The sequence below is a fragment of the Stenella coeruleoalba genome, assembly GCF_951394435.1.
Source record: "Stenella coeruleoalba genome assembly, chromosome: 2".
Taxonomy (NCBI): domain Eukaryota; kingdom Metazoa; phylum Chordata; class Mammalia; order Artiodactyla; family Delphinidae; genus Stenella; species Stenella coeruleoalba.
The window spans coordinates 141,581,173-141,602,195 of NC_137147.1; the positions used below are offsets into that span (position 1 = coordinate 141,581,173).

Consider the following 21,023-nt stretch of genomic DNA (forward strand, 5'->3'; position numbering starts at 1 on the left):
TAATCTTTTATATTCCCTGCCCCAGCCCTATAATCAACCATTTCTTCAAGGATCCCTAGTTACTTTTATTAGAGAAGGATATTAGAAACCAAGATTTGGGCACTGAGTATGCTCATTGCTGTTGGGATATCATTGCTTTTAGACCTCAGTGTACAGACCTAGGAAATATATGTATGTATACTAACACATGTATACAGATATATAACTTTTTTTTACATATATGTCCATCTGGATCTAAATGAAGCTAAACATGAGTTCATACTGATGTCTTTGACTCTGCTTCAGTACCACATGGTTCATTCTATCCTTACCCCCATGCTTATCTGTAACCTTACTCTCCAGAAATGAGAAACCTGGTTCTCATCATCCGCAGTCCACTTACTTGTTTGTTCAGTCTCATTATACATGCACAGTTTCATAATTGTTAATCATATCCCGGTGAGAAATGACTTTAACAACTAGAGAAGTTTTATCTTTTTTTTAAATCCTTTTGTCGTTTAGAGTTCCCAGTCAAAACACTATTTTCCAAAGTTACTTAGGTCAGGACCTTTCAGAACCTTTTTTTCTCTGTCCTCCATATTTTAATTTTACTTCTTATAGGCTGGTCTAAATTACAAGTAATTATATATATAAAACTTATCAAAAAAATTTCCCTTACTAATTACAGAGCCTTAGCTCTGTATGGTTTTCTTTGTCTCTGACTTTTGTGGCCAAAAAAAAAAATCCCTTTTCTGAAAGTAAAACTTCCTGAGGTTTAGTCAGAATAGTACTCTGTCATTTGGTTATTGGTTGATATATTTATGATTTGGACTTAGAGTTATTCCAGCTTCAGATATTTTTCATAGTACATTTTGAGAAATGCTGTTTAGTGGAGCATTAAGATCCTTGCAAGTAAACAAATATATAATAATATTTGAGTGCTCAGAATCTACCTGTATTCTTACAGTAATTTTATATGGATTAACTCATTTAATTCCCTCAAGAAGTCTGTGAGGTAAGTACTTTATTATTTTGCCCCTTTTAAAGATGAGGAAATTAAGACACTGAGAGATTTAGCAACTTGACCACAGTCACATAGCTAGTAAATGGCAGAGCTGGAATTCGTATGTAGCCAGTCTGATTGTGGAGCCTACACTCTCAATCACTTTCCTATATTACTTTGCTATATTACCTCTAAATAAGAAATGTTCAAAGTGTTGTAAGAGTTACAGAGGAAGTAAAACACAATGATGTGAGAGAATGACTGAGAGGGTCCTTAGGGTACTTCTTAGGGAAGTCCTCTCTTAGGAGATGATATTTGACAGATGAGAAAGAGCCAGTTATGTGAAGAGCTGAGGAAAGAGTGATTCTTATGGGAGAATATCAAGTGCAAAGCCTTCCCATGAAAAGGAGTTTGAGATAAGAACAGAAAGACACCCCGTGTGGCTACGTGCAGTGAGCATGAGGGCCTGTAGCGTTACTTACAGGTGAGGTTACATGTAGTAAGTCATTTAGTGCTCAAAATAACCCATTACCTCAATTTTATAGATGAGAAAATTGATATGGTAATCTGCATTGGCTGAAATTACGTCTTTTCTCTCCCATTTACTCTTTATCCCACTGCAGTCTAATTTCTACTACTTTTTTTTTTTTTTTTTTTTTTGCGATACGCGGGCCTCTCACTGTTGTGGCCTCTCCCATTGCGGAGCACAGGCTCCGGACGCGCAGGCTCAGCAGCCATGGCTCACGGGCCTAGTCGCTCCGCGGCATGTGGGATCTTACCAGACCGGGGCACGAACCCGTGTGCCCTGCATCGGCAGGCAGACTCTCAACCACTGCGCCACCAGGGAAGCCCTAATTTCTACTTCTTATGTCACTAAACTTGCTCTTGCTAAAGTAACCAATGACAATAATACCGTTGGCCATTTTCTCAAGAAACTCAACCCCTTGACTTCCACCCTGCTGCCCTCTTCTGTTTATCCTGGAGCTTCTCATTGTGTTGATCATTCCCTTTGAGGGTTTGCCTTCCTCTGCCTGTCCCAAAAGAAGTGGTGGTCCCAGGGTTAGCCAGTTGCCCTTCTCAGCCTTTACAGTAAGCAAGTCGTAGTTATCCCTGTGGTTTCAGTTACTGTGTATCTACCAATCACCCACCAAGCTGTTTTTCCAGCATTAGTATTCAAAGCATCAGAGATTGTCTTATCTAACTGCTTATGTATCTTCACTTTAAACTCCGTTTGTCCAAATTGAACTTATTTACCTATCTAAAGTTTTTCTTTGATTTATTGTTTTTCAAAGACATCTGGACTATTGACTTCATCATTCAAGGAACTTTGGAGTCTTTCATGTTTCCTCCCTCTTTCTGTCTCCTCACATACATTCATTTACTATTCATTCTGCTGATTTTGCCACCTGAATATTTTTTGAATCGATCATTTCCCTAGTATCCCTGTTTCCGCCACTGCCTTATTAGGAACTACTTCCTTACTTTGTCACTGGTTTTCCTGTCTTCATTTTACCTCTGTAATATTCACATCAGAATTGCTGGACTGGTAAGTCTAAAACACAGTTAGAAAATTCTTCTTTAACACCCCATTGTCAACTGAATAAAGTCTGAACTCTTTACCAGGTCATTAAGCCTCATCATGATTTGGGACTGGTTCTCTATCTTAACTCATAATTTCTGCTTTCCATTTTCCACTCTAGCCATAAAAAACTACTTTTTGAAGATTCCTTGAATGTACATGCTAGTTCTGAACTGTTGACCGTTGCTTATGTAGTCCATCTCCTTGGAATGACTTCATTTTCTTCTTCCCTTTTCTTTTTGCCTAACTCCTTTGCATCTTTTAAGACTCAGCATAGGCTTTATCTCCTCCAGAAAGCCTTTTCAGACCCATACTTTTTTTTTTTTAATTTTTATTGGAGTATAGGTGATTTACAATGTTGTATTCGTTTCTGCTGTACAGCAAAGTGAATCAGTTATACATATACATATATCCACTCTTCTTTAGATTCTTTTCCCACATAGGTCATCACAGAATATCGAGTGTAGAATTCCCTGTGCTATACAGTAGTCCTTATTAGTTATCTATTTTATTTTTATTAAAAATATTTTTTTAAAATTTATTTTTGGCTGCATTGGGTCTTCATTGCTGCGCGTGGCATTCTCTAGTTGTGGCGAGCGAGGGCTACTCTTCATTGCGGTGCATGGGCTTCTCATTGCGGTGGCTTCTCTTGTTGCGGAGTTCGGGCTCTAGGCACACGGGCTTCAGTAGTTGTGGCATGTGGGCCCTAAAGCGCAGGCTCAGTAGTCATGGCTCATGGGCTTAGCTGCTCCGCAGCATGTGGGATCTTCTTGGACCAGGGATGGAACCTGTGTCCCCTGCATTGGCAGGTGGATTCTTAACCACTGTGTCACCAGGGAAGTCCAAGTTATGTATTTTATATATAGTAGTGTGTATATGTCAATCCCAATCTCCCAATTTATCCCTTCCCCCCTTTCCCCCCTGGTAACCATAAGTTTATTTTCTATATCTGTAACTCTGTTTCTGTTTTGTAAATAAGTTCATTTGTATCATTTGTTTTAGATTCCACATATAAGTGATATCATATGATATTTGTCTTTCTCTGTCTGACTTCACTTAGTATGATAATCTCTAGGTCCATCCATGTTGCTGCAAATGGCATTATTTCAGTTCTTTTTATATGGCTGAGTAGTATTCCATTGTATATAAGTAGTACATATTCTTTATCTTATTCATCTGTCAATGGACATTTAGGTTGCTTCCATATCTTGGCTATTGTAAATAGTGCTGCTATGGGGCTTCCCTGGTGGCGCAGTGGTTGAGAATCTGCCTGCTAATGCAGGGGACACGGGTTCGAGCCCTGGTCTGGGAGGATCCCACATGACGCGGAGCAACTGGGCCCGTGAGCCACAATTACTGAGCCTGCGCATCTGGAGCCTGCGCTCCGCAACAAGAGAGGCCGCGACAGTAAGAGGCCCGCGCACCGCGATGAAGAGTGGCCCCCGCTCACCACAACTAGAGAGAAAGCCCACGCACAGAAACGAAGACGCAACACAGCCAAAAATAATTAATTAATAAACTCCTACCCCCAACATCTTCTTAAAAAAAAAAAAAAATAGTGCTGCTATGAACATTGGGGTGCATGTATCTTTTTGAATTAGAGTTTTCTCCAGATATATGCCCAGGAATGGGATTGCTGGATCATATGGTAGTTCTATTTTTGGTTTTTTAAGGAATCTCCATGCTGTTCTCCATGATGGTCGTACCAATTTACATTCCCACCAACAGTGTGGGAGGGATCCCTTTTCTGTACACCCTCTCCAGCATTTATTGTTTGTAGACTTTTTGATGATGGCTACTCTGACCAGTGTGAGGTGATACCTCATTGTAGTTTTGATTTGCATTTCTCTGATAATTAGCAATGTGAGCATCTTTTCACGTGCTTTTTGGCCATCTGTGTGTTGTCTTTGGAGTAATGTCTATTTAGATCTTCTGCCCATTTTTTGATTGGGTTGTTTGGTTTTTTGACATAGAGCTGCATGAGCTGTTTGTATATTTTGCAGATTAATCCCTTGTCAGTTGCTTCGTTTGCAAATTTTTTCTCCCATTTTGTGGGTTGTCAGACCCATACTCTTGTCTGGATTGTCAAGTTCCTTCTGAAATAATCTGTTAGTAACTATGTTATGTCTCAAACAACAAGAACAGTGTCTGGCACAAGAGAAGATACTCAGTTAAGAATTTGTTGAATGAATTATTTTAGTATTGGAGAGGCAGTATAAAGTAGTTGCTCTGGACCCAAACTGTCTGGGGTTAGCAAACCTGACTTTGCTATTTGACTATCTGTGCTGTCTCCCTGTACCTCAGTTTCTTCCCTTGTAAAATGAAGATAATGATGTCTTCATAAGATTGTTGTGAAGCTTAAATTTACTTAGTGTTCAGTAAATAATGTGTTATAGACATTGCTGCCCTTAGAATGTTTTAATTTATGTATTCGAGTCCCCCCACTGTCCTAGAATTAGGGAATGAATGAACAAACCAACTAATCCTGGGTTTTAAAATGAAAGACAAATTCCTAGCTTTTGAGAATGTCTTGGCGAGCTAACCATTAGTCTTTCTTGCAGCTCCAGCATTTGGTGTTCTGTCACAAATTTGAAATTGGCATTAATAATGATTAGCATTTCTTAATTGTTCTACTTAATTAGTTTTTTAAATTCCTGCACACTTTTCTTATTAATAACACTGTTTAAACTCTAGGAATGCCCTTTATTTATGCTTAGTCTTCATATAGCCTATCCTGTAGCATTAACCAGCCTTTCCTATTATGGATTAAAGTGTGAGGGTGATAGCTCTGCTGATATTGTGCTTTTTATTAATTCGGGAGATAAACTGAAGTATGTTGCAGAGAAAGATTGAACAACGGGGTAGAATGGGGAAACTGGAAATATTCCCACTTCAGAGTCAAACCTGCACATTATCCCTTCACTCCTTGGCTTAAAATAAATTCTGAGAATATTGAACACTCATAATCAAATGTAATTTCAGTAAACACAGTCTGGAGGCAATGTAAGTCATTAAAAATGATCGATGCCTCTGCCTTCTTCCATTATTGTAAACAATTGGGACTTGTTTACTTAAAATCTTTTTTATGGCAATCACTGTTCAATTTTTCATAAGCCTTTCCTTTTACTTTAACGTCTCATTTTTTTCTGAACACCAGAACTGTCTATATAAGCTTGGCAAATTTGATAGAAGTACTGTTTGTTTTGGTTTGTTTGTTTTTATCTCTGAACTTGCTGTTGCATTTGTAGATTTTCCCAGTCTTGCTAAATCTTGATTATGTGAAACTAGTCAGTTTTTCTTATAAACGTTTATTTTGAACAGAAGTTATCAATATTCATTCTTCTTCACTATCCCTTTGAAAATACTAAAGAAACTAGTTTTTCTTTTAAAGTCTGAGTTGCCAAAGGAAACTTCTTACTAATAAACTAATTTCAAAGAAAAATGGAAAACCTAATATATCAGTCTTTTTTTAGAAACTAATGCCATAGAATGACTGTGCTGTTGGAAAATGCTTCCTTTTTTTTAAAGGTCACTGTCTTCTGCCACTGAGCATTTTAGTTGAGGACTCTGAAGTGCCATGTTTGTATGAGAAAAGCGTATAGATGGATGGGGAAAAGGGTATAAATGATACTTAGGCTTGTTAGATAGGACTGGCTGTTATCACGAGAAAAGACATATTCCCACCCCCTTTTTGGTCAAAATTGTAGTAAGTGGTATTATTTCTCTTTATAAAATAATTTGTTCTAATAAGCTCTGAGATACTCCCTATTCTTTAATCTCTCTTTTTTCCCCTGAACTTTGAAATATAATTTTATTCATACTGACTCACAACTATGCTGAAGTTGGATTTATAGGTTGTTGTTTGAACCTGTTATGGTTGGTGAATATTTTTCATTTTCTTACGCTGAGAAATGCCTGAAGATACCAATGTAACAAGGGTTTTTTTTTTTCTCCTCTGGTTAACTGACATTTTTATATTCCTACTTGACCTTTTCTTTTTTGAGGTTTTTAAAATCAAATTTCTTTTATTTGTGAGTATTAGAAATGAAATTCAAACTAATTTACTCAAAAAAGGGAATTAGTGTTGATGGCAAGGGTACTGGGGATTTCACAGTACTGTACTTTGAAGGTAGAAGTACAACCAGGCTTCATGAGGGGGAGGGGAACCAGGAACTGGAAACTCATCAGTAACTCAGGCAACTGTTTTCTCCCCACCCTGGGGCAGCATTATCTCTTCTGCCTCTCCCTACTTGTCTGCATCGTTTTTCTCTCTCTGCATGTTGTCTTTTACCACTGCACATGGCCAAACAAGTCCTCTAACTCTTAAATTCTTAAATTCACTCATGGTTCTGTGATCCCATGCTAAACCCTGGGAAAAAATCCAGTTTGAGGCAAATGTCTATGTCTGGTCCAATCAGCTATGGCAGATGAAACCAAGGTTTTAGAGAACTTTTCAGGCCCCATTTCTATGATAGGGGAGTGCATACAGGGCATACAACTCTCAGGGGAGAGGTATGTCGGTAGGCTACATAGATACCATAAAAGGTGGTGATTGCAAAGGAATGCTAAATAACGTGAAATAAAATTAAGGTTTTCTGAAATAAAAAGGAGACCACTCATTAGCTTTATGTAGTAGTAAAGAACTTAATTTCATCCCCAGTCCATAGGTGGTTATTCTGAAAGCTATAAAAATATCTCCCTTTTTCAAATAAGAGCTGATTTTTTAGCTTCTGCATATAGAATTTGAAGTTTGAATCATGCTATTTCATGAACACAAATAATCTTATATTAATATTATTATTAATACATCATGTCATTTTCTATTTAACAAACGTTTACTGACTACCTGTCCTTTTTTAGGGACTGTGCTAAAACATATTTACAGAGCTAGAGATGTAACATTGCCTACTCTCAAAGAATTCCTAATCTAGTTGAGAAGAGTAGATGTTCAAAGAAATGATTACAGTGTTAATGTGATAATTGTAATAGAGATACGTACAGGATGGTCTTAAAGTATAAGGAAAGAGAATGACAATCTCTTCTAGGGAAGGGGATCAGGAAGGGCTTCAAAGAGCATGTCTCAAATATTACACAGGAGCTGGCCATTTGAACGGGCATTCTGGCAGAAAGAACTGAATTTACAGAGGTGGTGTGGAGTTTGGTATGACTGAAGTGAATTTTACATCATTCAATTTACTGAAGCTAAAATGAAAACTTACTTTTTCATATCTGTCCTTCACATGATAGTGCATACTTCTTTTTTCAAAGGAGGATTATAGATTTTAGAATACTCATCATTTTGTTTGTAACTGTGATGTCACTTTTGAAAATGAGTCTTCACTGATCATTTGCTTCCAGGCTCCTTTATCAAATTTTTCTAATAGTGGTTGGTTGGTTAGTTTACTTTTATGGTTATTTTTCTCCTGTTCAAGCATAGAACTCCATACAGTGGATGACTGAAAATGCAAGGGCTTATAAAACTTACGAATATCACAGTTTTTATAAAAGTAAACAGTGAAAACAATACATAGCATAAGCCTAGTATAATTTTAAAAGATAAGTCTCTAAAAATGATGTCAGTACTGAAATTACACACACAATTATTTTGTAAAATACTTTACGTCAGTTTTTTTCTCCTGTAGAGTCGTACCTACCTTTAAGCAAAAGGAGTGTGAGCAGTTGGCAGAATGCTTTTTGCTTCACTACTCTGATCAGTTGATTAATGCCTTTACTTCTCTTTTCAATTGCTTTATCCACCCATTCATGACTCCTGTTCCACAGCTGTCACAGATAACCAACCACCCAAAAAAAAAAAAATATCCCCAAACCCCAAATCCAGAGGTCCATAGTTGACTGTTCTGAGAAGCGACTGAGATAGGTGAGAAGGAGAGAAAAGATAGTTGTGGCCAGCTTTGCGGTGGTGGGAGTGGTGATGGTGAGTGTGTGTGTTTCGAGTATGAGGTTGATTTCCTGTAGCAAGCTCAAAAATGCCACTATTGTCACCCAGGTCACAAACTGTAACTATTTCTCATCCCCTTCCACAAATCTATCAGTCTGCCTTTTGTCACTTTTATCCTTCAACTATGCTTTTGATACTGTGTAGGAAGGAAGTGATGAGCAAAGAAAAGGCCATATGCCTCTTATTTGTTGCTTCTTTTGTTTGGAATGCCCTTCCATCTCTCCTCTACTCATATTTACCCTACTCATATTACCCTACTCATATTTCAAGATTTAGATGATAGCTCTTTCTTTTCTGACTCCTGAAGCCCAAACTGTGTGTCCTTCTTGTGCTTTCTGTGATTACTTCTGTTATAGTCTTATCACTTACAGTGATTGTTTGTTTAGTTGTCTGCCTTCTCTATTGAACTCCTGTAAGGCAAGGCCATACATAAATTATTTGTCTTTGTGTTCCCAGTGCCTGGTACAGAGCCTGGCATATGGTAAGGTTGCCATTTTGGGACTCTTGTTTGCAAACTACAGAGATCAACTTTGGTTAAAAAGAATTTATTGGAAAGATATTAGTTAGCTTACAGAAATGACTGAAAGACTGGAGAACCAGACTCTGAGAACAAATAGGAAACCAACTAATCAACCTCAGGGCTAGTCCATAGCCAAAGTAATGCCACAGAAATGTCCTTTTTGTTTAAGATACCTTTGACTCCACAGGATGCTGGATGCCATTGCTGGAACACTGCCTCTGGATACTGTATGTCACTGCCGTAAGAATGAATTTTAAACTGTCTCTGCAGCTTTAGCTCTAGAGTCAAATTCTTCATGAAAGCATCTAATTGACCAATCTATGTGCCTGGTTCCTAAATAGCAAAGCAAGTATCTGGTCTTTTTGGCTTCCATGGTTGACTCTAGGGCTTACCTTCCTTCCAAGACACACACAGTGGCAGATTTTTTAAATATAGTAAAGGAGTTCAGATGCTGGATGGTCAAAAATAAAACGCTGACGCATGTCCTTTTCAATAAACATTTGGTAAATGTTTATTAGATGAATGATTGAGAGAATCAGAGTCATAATTTCCTGTCTCTAAACCTTTATATCATCAAGTCTCAAAGTGATTATGATGCTACTTCTATAATTCAGAACAAAATCATTTCCAAACCATCAAATAAAGATAAGCAAAATCAGCAAAGTTCTGATTTCTTAAAATGATGATCCCTCATTGTTAAATTATTTAAATAAAATTATTTGAATTAAACTTTTCTTGGTGCACTTTTTTACCATAACCTAAGCACATGTTTATTTGCTTGTATGATAATCTAACACTAACTGGAGCTAGGATTTGAGCTTGGCCAAACTGATTGCCGAGCACTTAACTTCTCTTTTTATAGTGTTCATATAGTTGTATTCAGCAATGACTTAATTGAAACAAAACAACAACAAACTAATATTTTAGAGAGGCCCGTCAGAGAAATGTTTCTGCTTGCAAAAAACAAATTTTTATTTCCTAAGCCATCTTACCCATCCAATATAAGGTCTTTTTTTTTTTGCGGTACGCAGGCCTCTCACTGTTGTGGCCTCTCCCGTTGCGGAGCACAGGCTCCGGACGCGCAGGCTCAGCGGCCATGGCTCACGGGCCCAGCCGCTCCGCGGCATGTGGGATCTTCCCGGACCCCGTGTCCCCTGCATCGGCAGGCGGACTCTCAACCACTGCGCCACCAGGGAAGCCCCAATATAAGGTCTTATTACAACTACTTTGGAACACTGTTTAGCATTATGTACCAAAGTTGGGTATACATTGACCCTGTATCCTAGCACTTATATTTGTAGGTATTTTTGGCAAATGCATGCATTTGTGCATCAAAAAACATGTACAATAATTTACACATGACTTTGTAATTATTTATAATACCCTAACATTGGAAACAAGCCAAATGTCTATTAACAATGGAATGGATACATAAGATTATGATATTTTCAAAATGAAAAACTATACAGAAGTGAAAATGAACAAACTGCTACACATACGAGTATGACTGAATCTCAAAAACATATTGTAGAGTGAAAAAAACTGGACCATACACATACTGTAAGAATCCTTCCACGTTCCATTTATATATATAAAGTTCAGAAACAGACAAAACTAGTTCAAGATAGTGGTTCTTTTGGGGAAGGTTGAAGGGGGATTGGGGACTTCCAGTTACTGATACTGTTCTATTTCTTGACCTGAGAGGTATTTGTAATGGTGGTATTGTGTTTACTTTCCTAGAGTTGTACTTACCTATATGTATATGTTAATTAAAAAGTAAAAACAAACAAAAAACCCCCGAACAGACTTGTGTATGGATTAGCTTGGGGAGCATGGCTCAGTGACCCCCCTAAAGTTGTATGTAAAGTTCTATCTGAATATCTGTATGTGTATTTTAAGGGAGAGAAGACCCATAGCATTAATCAGATTCTCAAAGAGGTTCATGACCCCAAAAAAGTTAGAACCCACATCACCAAAGCCTGCATATTCAGAAAAATCATTGTTAAACATATTATTATGGAAAGCTTAATAAGAGATAAATCCCTGTCTCCGTGATCTGGTCCTCTATGTTTTGGATCCCATCCTCTCATACTTTCTCAAGGCTTTTACAGTTATCTTTCTTTTCTTCATCCTCATTTTCCATCTCTGCTGGATGATTACCCTTGGCATACCCCCCCTTTAATTTTGTTTATTTATTTTAAAAAGTCCTCTGTTGATTCCATGTCTTCTCAAGTTACCATTCCATCTCCCTGCTCCCCTCTACATCGAAACTTCTGCAAAGGGTTATGTATACTTCCTCACCCCGCATTCTCTCCTCAGCTCATTCCAGTTGGGCTTTCTTCTTACTAACACTTCACTGGAATGGGTCTTCTCTAGGTCACAGTGATTTGAGTTTTGCTGAAACCAGTGGCTAAATAGCTCTTTTTGGGAGCAAGTAGGGTGAGGGCTCCTCAAGTATAGAGAATTGATTTAATCATATTTCTGATTTCATGGTTCATTTTCGTCATTGGCCTGTGTGGGGGCCTGCTTTAATTTTATTTTATCTTCTTTTACCCTCCATCTTCACTCCCATTCCCTTTCCCCCATACATATCTACTTTAATATGTTTACTTAGCATGTCATCCTGGATATATTTTTCAAAACTATAGTGCTGTTTTAGGTATGTATTTTTAATTTATATAAATGATATTTTGCTTTAGATTCCTTTTTGTTTTATACTATTTTAATTCAACACTACATTTTAAAAAATTATCTATGTTGCTATGTTTACATCTATTATCGTTGCTTCTGACTGTTACATGATATTTCAAATCATGGCATCTGCCACATTTTAAAATGATTCCTTTACTTATGGACACCTTGATTTGTCTATTCATTCATTCAACAAATTGACCACATACTATTCTTCAGGCACTGTTCTAGGCGCTGGTTATATAGCAGTGACTAAAATGGAAAAATTCCTACCCTTTTTGAACTTCCTAATCTTGAGGAAAGAGAGAGAGATAATAAATGAAATGAATATGTATAATATGTAGCATGTTAGATAGTGAAAAGGAATAAGGTGGGAAAATTAAAACAAGGAAAGAGCAAATATGAAGTACTGGGTGTGGGAAATTGTTGAAATTTTAAAATAGGGTGGTCATGGAAAGCCTCATGGAGAAGGTGACTTTTTAGAAGGAAGGACCTGAAGATGCAGCTGGCTCAGCTGGCATCCGAGAAGGCTATTCCAGGCAGAGAGAGCAGCAAGGATAAAAAGGCCCTGAGGCTGGAACATGCCTGGTTCGTTCAAGGATCAGTAAGAAGACTGGCATGTTAACTCCAAGAGTACTTTCTAAGAGTTTTTTAAGTATATCTCTTACTATTATATTAAGACTTATTCTTGCCATCTTATTCTGTGTTTTCTATTTACACTAATTTTTTTCCCCTTTCTTTCTCTTTTCCAATTTCTGAGGATAAATAATTTTTTGTGCCAGTTTGAAAATTATGTATTCTGTTTTTATTCTTCTACTGGTTACCCTTTACTTAGATTCTTATTTATATTTATAAACTTTTAAGCTTATTGATTATATATATCTTCCTCCTGAATAAAGCATGTATCTTAGTAGGCTCTCCCTCCTCTCTGCCCCTACAATGTTAGCATTCTCTAGTCTTTTAATACTCAGGATTATTATGGGTATACTACACTTTTTTTTCCTCTTCTTCTTTTTCCTTCTTCATTCCCTCCCCCCACTTCCATTGTTTAATTAGCAATAGTGAACCTTTATTTACGCACCCTTTCTTGCCATATCTTATAGATTCCCCTAGATTTATAACCTTTAGACCAATAGTTTGAGTTTTTATTTGTTTGTTTAGCTGCTTTCTTGGCAAGCCATCTGAGTACTTATATTCCTAAGAATATCTTTATTTCATCCTTGTATTTAAATAATAGTCTAACCATATATTAAACTTCATTTTTTACAACATTTGAAAATATTACTCCATTATCTTACTAATTGGAAGTCTGGAGTCAGATTTTTTTTTGGTAGATGAACTACTTTTTCTTTCTGGGGATTTTTAGAATTTTTTCTTTGAGATGTTCTAAGACTTCCTTATAAGGTGTCTAGGTATTTTTTTCTTATCTGTTATACCAAACTGACATCTTATGTCTTTAATTCTTGGAAATTCTTGGTCATTATTTCTCTAGTATTTCCTCATCTCTGTTTTTTCCTCACATTCTGAAAGCCCTATTATTTAGATATTGGCTCTGTTTTTCCTAGCCTCCATATGTGTTCAGAACTAATTCTTTTAGTTTTTTTCCTTTTAAATACACTTTATTTTTTAGAGCAGTTGTAGATTCACAGCAAAATTGAGCAGAAACTACAGAGAGTTTCCATATACTGCTGCCGCCACAAAAACACAGTTTCCTCCACTGTCAACATCCCACACCAGAGTGGTACATTTGTTATAATCCATGAACCTACACTGACACATCATTATCACCAAAGTCCATAGTTTATATTAGGGTTCCTTCTTTGTGTTGTACATTCTGTGGTTTTTGACAAATGTATAACATATATCTGCCATTGTAGTATCATACAGAATAGTTTCACTGCCTTAAAAATCCTCTGTGCTTATTAGGCTATTTATCCCTTCTTCCTAACTTGCTGGCAGCTGCTGATCTTTTTACTGTTTTCATAGTTTTGTCTTTTCCAGAATGTCATATAGTTGAAATTATATAGTATAAAGCCTTTTTAGATTGGCTTTTTTCGCTTGGTAATATGCATGTAAAGTTCTTCCATGTCTTTTCATGGCTTGATAGCTCATTTCATCATAGAACTGAATAATATTCCATTGTCTGGATGTACCACAGTTCATTTATCCATTCACCTAGTGAAGAACATTTTAGTTCCTTTCAAGTGTGGCAGTTAAGAATAGAGCTGTTGTAAACATCGTGTGCAGGTTTTTGTGTGGACGTGTTTCCAACTCATTTGGGTAAATACTGGGAAGCGTGATTGATGGGTCATATGGTAAGAGTATGCTTAGTTTTGCAAGAAACTGCCAAACTGTCTCCCACAGTGACTATATGATTCATCTTGCATTCCCACCAGCAATGAGTGAGAGTTCCTGCCACCCCAGATTCTTGCCATTATTTGGTGTTGTCAGTGTCCTGGATTTGGGCCATTCTAATAGGAGTGTGATGATTTCTCATTGTTATTTTACTTTGCATTTCCCTAATGATATATGATGTGGAGCATCTTTTCATGTGTTTACTTGCCATCTGTATATCTTCTTTAGTGAGGTATCTGTTCAGGTCTTTTGCCCATTTTTTAATTGGGTGGTTAATTTTCTTATTGTCAAGTTTCAAGTGTTCTTTATATATTTTGGATAACAGTGCTATATCAGATACATCTTTTGCAAATATTTCCTTTGTCTGGGTTGTCTTCTTATTCTTTTAAGCCTCCATATTTTTTTTTTTTTTCTTTTTTTTTGCGGTACGCGGGCCTCTCACCGTTGTGGCCTCTCCTGTTGCGGAGCACAGGCTCCGGACGCGCAGGCTCAGCAGCCATGGCTCACGGGCCCAGCCGCTCCGTGGCATGTGGGATCTTCCCAGACCGGGGCACGAACCCATGTCCCCTGCATCAGCAGGCGGACTCTCAACCACTGCACCACCAGGGAAGCCCCATGCAGGCATTTTGGATCTCAGTAGAGAGTCATGGTTGGTGATGTAAATTTGAAAGTGAGCAGCAGTTAGTGGAACTAAAAATTTTCCTGGGAATAAGAAGAAAGAGAAGGTCCTGAAGTTTGGTTTGATTGCTGAAAGAAGGTTAAGGGAGTTTAAAGAATAGAAGTGTATCTAGGGCTGGTCCTGGCCATCAGAATGTTTAGAAGGAGCAATGTGTCATCTAGCCTCACCAACCTGATCTGCTTTATCTTTGTCAAATCTGGGTCATTGATTCAGGCTTCTGTGGAATAGTCTACATGGTATGTAGTAGCAAGAGACCTGGGATAAGGAGTTTTAGGCCCTGCTCTGCTAGTGATGAACTGTGCTATTTTGGGCAAGTCCTATTTACCTTTCTACCTTTTTTACTCTAAAACTTCTATGAATCTTTAAGGAGGTATGGTTATAAATAATCTAGACCAACAGTTTGACTAAAAAATATATGTATGTTCTTGAGATGTTTCACCAAAATAGAATTAGTTAATAAGAGTACAATTAGGGCTTCCCTGGTGGCGCAGTGGTTGAGAGTCCGCCTGCCGATGCAGGGGACACGGGTTCATGCCCCGGTCCGGGAAGATCCCACATGCCGCGGAGCGGCTAGGCCTGTGAGCCATGGCCGCTGAGCCTGCGCGTCTGGAGCCTGCGCGTCCGGAGCCTGTGCTTTGCAACGGGAGAGGCCACAACAGTGAGAGGCCTGCCTACCGAAGAAAAAAAAAGAGTACAATTAGTTTTAAGTACTGATGGATTACTTTTCAGAAAAATTGTTCTAATTCATGGTGCCATTAGCAATTTTTTTGTCAAGTATTTATTTATTTATTTATTTATTTGGGCTGCACCAGGTCTTAGTTGCGGCATGTGGGATCTTCATTGCGGCATGCGGAATGCTTAGTTGCAGCATGCAAACTCTCCATTGTGGCATGCATGTGGGCTCTAGTTCCCTGACCAGGGATCAAATTCGGGCCCCCTGCACTGAAAGCATAGAGTCTTACCCACTGCACCACCAGGGAGGTCCCAACAATTTTTTAAAATGTTTTATTTATTTATTTGGCTGTGCCAGGGTTGCAGCACGTGAGATCTTTAGTTGGGGCACACGGGATCTTTTAGTTACAGCATGCGGAATCTTTTAGTTGCAGCATGAAGGCTCTTAGTTGCAGCATGCGGGATCTAGTTCCCTGACTACCCGGGCCCCCTGTGTTGGAAGCAAGGAGTCTTAATCACTGGACCACCAGGAAAGTCCCCCACTGACAGTTTTTAAGTGTGCTTATTTCTTGACAGCACTACAGCATTGGGTTTAATGTTTTTTTCCATATTTGTTAATTTACTGGACATGATGTAAAACTTTGAAGTTTAATTTCTGTAATTATTTGCAAGCCTATCAATTTTTCCAAGTATTTGGGTTTTCTTGTGTATGAACTATTTGTTTGTAGTCTTTGATCATCTAGTAAATCCTACAGATTAAAAAATTGTATCAGTCATTATTAAGTGGGAGAATAACAGATGTCTCAAAGTTGTTTTCAAGTATTAATTCTCAAAGTTCTTTTCAGGTGCTTATTAACAAATAAATATGTTACTTGTTACAGTTTGTGGGGAAAAGTGGATTTTAAGCCTTTAAAAGGCTTAAAGTACTATATTTAAATAGGTGGTGAAATGAAATAGTTAAGAAAGTGAGATGTTCAACATTAACCAAATGAGAGAACTATAAATCTTGATATCTACTTTTCAAGAAAGGTGATATTTTTAATCAATGAATCTCATTTGTATTATATGTTAATATAACTGAATTTTAGATTACTTGTCTTCTGAAAATGTATTTTTAATCACCCCAGTGAGTATTATTTCAAGTAACCATGAAATGGAGAAGAAAAACCAGATATTTTATGTTTAAGAGAAGCTTTTGGGAACATCCCATTGGTGGCAACAATTCATTTTAGATACCAGCTAACAAATGTTTATGATGATTCAGGGGACTTCCCTGGTGGTCCAGTGGTTAAGAATCCACCTTCCAATGAAGGGGACGTGGGTTCAATCCCTGGTCAGGGAACTAGGATCCCACATGCAATGGGGCAACTGAGCCCACACACTCTGGAGCCCGAGTGCCACAACTAGAGGGCCTGTGCACAACAACTGCTGAGCCTGTGCACTCTGGAGCCCGTGCGCCACAACTAGAGAGAAACCTGCATGCTGCAACAAAGGTCCTACATGCCACAATTAAGACCCAACGCAGCCAAATAAATAAATAAATAAAAATAAATACTAAAAAGTTAACTCCTATCAGCACATTAAAAAATGTTTATGATAATTCAAAGAGGAGGCAAGAACTTTGCGATGTGGGAGTGGTATTCATATGGGAAATTAAGTTAAAAAAAAAAAAGATGGTGCAAGAGACAAAATTTAAAACCAGACTTCCCTCTCACTCTAGACTGGTAAGCATCATATATTTGCATTTCATATATAGTATTGAATATGAACAGATTTTCAGTATGAGACTGGTAGTTGTTTATAGGGAATTGTTTATAGGAATGATAAATCTAATAGTTTCTTTATTTAAAAAGGATGTAAATAGCATTAAAAATTCTCCAGGGCTTCCCTGGTGACACAGTGGTTAAGAATCTGCCTGCCAATGCAGGGGACACAGGTTCGAGCCTTGGTTTGGGAAGATCCCACATGCCGCGGAGCAACTAAGCCAGTGTGCCACAACTACTAAGCCTGCGCTCTAGAGCCTGTGAGCCACAACTGCTGAGCCCGCAAGCCACAACTGCTGAAGCCTGCATGCCTAGAGCCCATGCTCCACAACAAGAGAAGCCACGGCAAAGAGAAGCCCACACACCGCAACGAAGAGTAGCCCCCACTCGCCACAGCTAGAGAAAACCCTCGTGCAACAATGAAGACCTAACGCAGCCTAAAATAAATAAATTAATTAAAAAAAAATTCCCTGGATACAATTTCCCCATACCTCTCTAACCATTTCTCACTTTTCTCCATCCCATTTCTGCACTATTTTTTTACTCATCTTTTTTTATTACTTTTCTTGCCATATCTCTTTGTTCAACTTCTTTCCTTTTCTGTTTTACTCTTTTCTCTGATTTTTAGTCATTCATTCTTTTTCTTACCTGCCAATTGCCCCACTCTCTTCAGCCAGTTTAACTTCTCCCACTTACCTGTTAACTTTTTTTGTCCATCAAAGCCCACATTCACGAATTAACACACAGGGCTCCCCAAGGACTTACTTTCTTCTCTTTCATTCTTGAATTGAAGTATGGTATAGAGGAACTCCAAATTAAAATCTATGAGAGTTGAGTCATAAATTGATGTATTTGGTCTTAGGCAAGCTGTTTAATGTTTATGCCTCAATTTCTTCATTTAAAAAGGATTGAAACTACATCTCCAAGGAGCCTCCTAGCTCTACAATCCTATGATTCTGTGGTGTCTTAACTTTCACATGTTTTTCCTACTGTGCTGACCTCATTTATTTAATAAATATTTATACACCTACCATGTATTTATAACGCCTATAATTTATGTGAGGAATCAAAAGAAATAAAAGACAGAGTTCCTGCCTTTGAATTGTTTATAGTCTGTCTGGAGAGACAAGAGGTATCTGCATATTAACCTTCAGTTATTTCTAGTCTGTTCCTGTTCTTTCTACACCAGATCCATTTCTCAAGGGAATACCAGCTATTTTATTTTCTTTATTTTTTAAAATATCAGTTTTACAGGTTTTGTTTTGTTTTGTTTTGTTTTTCTGGTGGCCACGCCTCACAGCATGTGGGCTCTTAGTTCCCCAACCAGGGATGGAACCTGCTCCCTCTGCATTGGAAGCTCAGAGTCTTAACCACTGGACCACTGGGGAAGTCCCTGCTACCTTAGTTCAAACCTAATTTCTGGGGGAGGGGCAGGTTTACCTCTGAACACAGTAAAAGACTCATTTTTATTTTCTTATACATGTAGGAATCCCCACTGTAGTTGTTCTGTAGCATTATTTTATGTTGTCCTCTTGATTCCAGTCTGGAATTTATTCATGATAGGAGAATTTATCTCAGAACCAAGGGGATTGATTTTTATTGTGATTTAGTAGATGATCACTCTCTGTCCCTATCTTTGCGTGCATACGTATGTCTGTGCATTTATGTTTGTATAATCATATTCAAATGTAGTGTTCCAGATGGCTGAGTGAATGTGACCAACAGGTCTTTCCACACGTATATGCTTTTTTCTCTGGTTTGTTTCTGCACCTGTGTTGTAAGGGGGTATTGCTTTTAGAGAGTTGTCTTTTCCTTTCATTGGCCCTATGTGCTCTCTGGTAAAAATATACCACTCCACAGAGATTAGGGACAGTGGGGGGAGGACAGGAGGGAAGTGGGCATACTTATAAAAGGTCTACACTGGGACTTCCCTGGTGGTCCAGTGGTTAAGACTCTGCACTCCCAATACAGGGGGCCCCGGTTCGATTCCTGGTCAGGGAACTAGATCCTGTGTGCCACAACTAAAAAAGATCCCGCATGCCGCAATGAAGATCCTGCATGCGGCAGCAAAGATCCCGCATGCCACAACTAAGACCCGGCACAGCCAAATAAGTAAATATTTTAAATAAATAATTAAATAAAAAATAAAAGGTCAGCACTAAGGATCCTTGTGATGGAACTGTTCTGTATCCTGACTTTGGTGATAAGTACATGTAGCAACACGTAATAAAATTGTATAGAACTAAGTACACACACACACAAACACATATACACAAATGAATACAAGTAAAATTGGGGAAAACATAATAAGATAGGGGAATTGCATCAATATCAATATCCCTACTGTGATTGTACTATAATTTTGCAAGATGTTACAATTGGGAGAAACTGGGTAAAAAGTATACCAGATCTCTATTATTTTTTTCAACTGAATATGAATCTACAATTATTTCAAAATAAAAAGTTCAATTAAAAATAATAGCAATTTAAAGGGGTCTGTGCTGAAAGATAATTTAACATATATAGCTGCAGGAAGCACATTGACGTATCACTTTGAGGAGCATGACTTTCCATTTACATCAAAGGATGCTCTGCCAAATAGATTTATGCATTTTTTATTGCAAGTTTTCTTATGCATGTATGGAAAGTGAAGCAGTAGCTGTGATGTGTTGTCTCCATTAACAGAAGAACTTTGTAAACACTTAAGTGATGCCAGTTTTATATCAGTCTCATCTGTGTACTGGGAAATCAGTTAATTCTAATAATGGGTCAATTTTTTCATACAATTCATGGAATCAAAGTAAAGGTTTTGGAAGTTCATACTGTCAAAGAGGAAACATTGCATATTGTGAATGCTGCTGTAAATCTAAAACTTTCAACATTGAACAAAATACTTTTTTTTTTAATAAATTAATTTTATTTATTTTTGGCTGCGTTGAGTCTTTGTTGCTGCACGCGGGCTTTCTCTAGTTGCGGTGGGCAGGAGCTACTCTTCATTGCAGTGCTAGGGCTTCTCACTGCGGTGGCTTTTCTTGTTGTGGAGCACAGGCTCTAGGCGCGCGGGCTTCAGTAGTTGTGGCTCGTGGGCTCAGTAGTTGTGGCTCGCAGGCTCTAGAGTGTAGGCTCAGCAGTTGTGGTGCACGGGCTTAGTTGCTCTGTGGCATGTGGGATCGTCCCGGACCGGGGCTCGAACCTGTGTGTCCTGCATTGGCAGGCAGATTCTTAACCACTGTGCCACCAGGGAAGCCCCATTGCTTTGTTTATTGAGTAACAAACAAATATTAAGTTTAGTGGAGCACAGAGTCATGGTCAAAAACAAAATGTTTGTACTATATTAAGAAACTCAATGTAGCAGAAAATTTATTTGGAATTGGTTATATACTACATTCACAATTCATGATTGCATCAAAACAAGCCTGATATTCTATCAATAAAATAGGAGCTGTAGTTTTCAAAATTTGCAAGTGTTTTTACATACATAGAGTATTTCAGCTAGAACATTTTTGTGATAATCTGATGGTGAATTTAAAAAATGTTTCAGCAGGTCAATATTTACATTGTTTCTTTGCTGCCTGTCAGCAATAAGATTTTAGAAATATTTGAAAAATATATGTACCACTCCATATTTACTGACTGAAAATACTCAGTGAATCTGAGATGGAGTGTTATCCTAGTTTCTTAAACGTATATATCTATTTTAACCATTTTTAGCAATCTAAAATGTAATAAGATTGTACTTACGTTACTTCTCATTCATTCTTTTCACCCTCCATTCCATTCTAAGACACTTTAATCAAATCTTGACTCAAATGATTTTGGCCTT

General features: G+C 37.9%; 1 protein-coding gene across 6 annotated transcripts in view; it reads left to right on the plus strand.

The window, feature by feature from the left end:
- The window catches only part of DENND4A (DENN domain containing 4A), a 131,367-nt gene that overhangs the window by 7,324 nt on the left and 103,020 nt on the right, over nucleotides 1-21,023 (plus strand). The window lies entirely within an intron of this gene.